The 2,996-nt window shown below is 42.8% G+C and overlaps 1 protein-coding gene across 1 annotated transcript in view; it reads left to right on the top strand.

Annotated features, from left to right (window-relative positions):
• The window catches only part of LOC103397239 (GAS2-like protein 1), a 49,312-nt gene that overhangs the window by 39,592 nt on the left and 6,724 nt on the right, over nucleotides 1–2,996 (top strand).

Raw genomic sequence — 2,996 nt, 5'->3', positions numbered from 1 at the left:
CCGCATGCCGCTCGGCCCGATTTCAAGTTTCGTCGGGCGTCTTTTTCCATACAGTGTACAGGGGGTAACGAGGGCCGATTATCTGTTCCCAAACCCCCGTTGGACGGTCGGAAGAATTTCTGACATGTCAAAAATATTGGTCGGTCGACAAATTCTTTCGCACAGTGAAAGCAGAGCCCCGAGCCGAGCATTTCTCCCTCAGTGCGCCTGCGCAAAGTGATAGTCACCATGGCGAGGCGTCGGTGGCATAAAAATATGGAGGCGAGATTGATAGAGCTGTGGCACTGTCCAAAATAAACGTAATAAATAAACAATAAACGTACTGTCCATGTTTATTGAGCCATCTCCAACTCCAGATGCGCCGGCGCGCGAGGCGTCGGTGGCACGAAAATATGGAGGCGAGATTGATAGAGCTGTGGCACTGTCCAAAATAAACGTAATAAATAAACAATAAACGTACTGTCCATGTTTATTGAGCCATCTCCAACTCCAGATGCGCCGGCGCGTCTTCTTTTTCGAATTGTCAGCGCACAGTATCGCAGCAATCATAATGGCAGCCTTCTTCTTTTTTAATAGCATGTTGCTAATAACCGGTGTCGGAGCTTTCAAATGAATCTTTATTGACAGCTGTCAATAGACAGGACAGTCTGCAGGGGCTGACGGGCCGTTTCCCCCCGCAGTGTGAGCTCTCTGGTCGTGTTCGATGATCGGACCGTACAGTGTGAGTACATAAATCGTGAGCTTTGTCCGTACATCACTTGTACAGTGTGTGATGGTATCAACAACAAGATTTTCAAAAATCGTACAGTGTATGCCCGCCCTTACTCCATAGTGCTGCCACAGTATTAAAGCAGTGCATCAACAGGGGTTAATACACTCTACCATCACAGGGACTTAACAGACAACCTGTGGATTTGAATGAACTAGTGATAAGGATTTTTAGTTGTCCATCCATCCATTTTCATCCACTTATCCGTTACTGCGTCGCAGGGACAACAGTCTCCATGACCGCCACCCAAATCACATTGCACTGTACCAACCACCCCAAAAGCTTTCTGCGGGTGGTGAGTCCACTGGATGGTACCAACAGCCTTAACCGGGAATCGATCTTGCCCAGGAGGTGAACCCTGGGGTTGCACACCAGTGACAGAGACATTGCCTCTGGGCCAAAGCGCCACTATTTTAGTTGTTCAAAATAAATAAAACATTATATACAGTCCCCTCCAAAAGTATTGGAACGGCAAGGTCAATTACTTTGTTTTTGTTGTATACTGAAGACATTTGGGTTTCAGATCAAAAGATGAATATGAGACAAAAGTTCAGAATTCCATCTTTTATTTCATGGTATTGACATCTATATGTGTTAAACAATTCAGGACAGCACACCTTTTCTTTGAACCCACCCACTTTCCAAGTGAGCAAAATTATTGGAACAGACATTATTAAATTAACTTAAAGTGAATAACGTTTAATATTTGGTGGCGTAACCCTTACTCGCAATAACTGCATCGAGCCTGCGACCCATTGACTTCACCAGGTTGTTGCAGTCTTCATTTGAAATGCTGTTCCAGGCCTTTACTGCAGCCTCTTTCAGTTATTTTTTGTTTCTGGGGGTTTCTCCCTTCAGTCTCCTCTTCAGGAGGGAAAATGCATGCTCTATTCGGTTAAGGTCCGGTGATTGACTTGGCCAGTCCAAAATCTTCTACTTTTTCCCCCGATTAAGTCCTTTGTTGTGTTGGCAGTGTGTTTTGGGTCATTGTCTTGTTGCATGATGAAGCTTCTCCCAATTAGTTTGGATGTAAATTGCCAGCCAAAATGGTTTTGTAGACTTCAGAATTCATTCTGCTGCTACCATCATGAGTTACATCATCAATAAAGACAAGTGAGCCGTTCCATAAGCAGCGGTCATTGTCTTGTTGCATGATGAAGCTTCTCCCAATTAGTTTGGATGTAAATTGCCAGCTCATAAGCAGATCCTTTTTTTCTCCATACTCTGGCCTTTCCATCACTTAGGTAGAGGTTAATCTTGGTCTAATCAGTCCATAAAACTTTGTTCCAAAACTTTTGTGGCTGTTCTCTGTACTTCTTTGCAAAATCCAATCTGGCCTTCTGATTCTTTTTGCTGATGAGTGGTTTGCATCTTGTGGTATGGCCTCTATATTTCTTCTCTCAAAGTCTTCTTCGAACAGTGGATTGTGATACCTTCAGCCCTGCCCTGTGGAGGTTGGCAGCGATGTCAGTGACTGTTGTCTTTGGGTGTTTCTTCACAGCTCTCCCAATGTTTCTGTCATCAACAGAACATTCCAAATTGTTGTACTGGCTATGCCCAGTGTTTGTGCAATAGGTCTGATCGATTTTCCCTCTTCTCTCAGCTTCAAAATGGTTTGCTTTTCTCCCATAGACAGCTTTCTGGTCTTCATGTTTGCTTAACAGCAAATACAGTTTTCACAGGTGAAACCCAAAGCCAAAAACAACATCACCCATCAGTCACATGTTCCAATACTTGAAAAGTGGGTGGGTTTAAAGAAAATGTGCTCTGTCCTGAGTTATTTAACACATCTAGATGTCAATACTATGAAATAAAAGCTGGAATTCTGAATTTTTGTCTCACATTTATCTTTTGATCTGAAACCCAAATGTCTTCAGTATACAACAAAAACAAAGTAATTGACCTTGCCGTTCCAATACTTTTGGAGGGGACTGTATGTTACATTTTATTTTGATGACATTTTAGAGGAAATTTAATTTTCATTGTTGTCTTATTGTACTTAGTGATATTACTAATGATATTGTACTTATTTCTGGACTTCAGACAGACTTTTATCTGTGTGGAGGGTTAAAATAGCATCTTTATTTCTGTCTATAAACCAGTACTTCTCAAATAGTGAGGTGAGGTGCTGGGGGGGCATGAGGGGCTTTCAGTGGAATATAGCACGCTGGACATAAGTGTACCACTGCTGTAATGCATGAATGATAACAAGCCTCCAGTCGGGGGG

The sequence above is a fragment of the Cynoglossus semilaevis genome, chromosome W (genome assembly GCF_000523025.1).
Source record: "Cynoglossus semilaevis isolate Cse_v1.0 chromosome W, Cse_v1.0, whole genome shotgun sequence".
Taxonomy (NCBI): domain Eukaryota; kingdom Metazoa; phylum Chordata; class Actinopteri; order Pleuronectiformes; family Cynoglossidae; genus Cynoglossus; species Cynoglossus semilaevis.
This window is presented reverse-complemented; position numbering and strand designations above follow the sequence as displayed.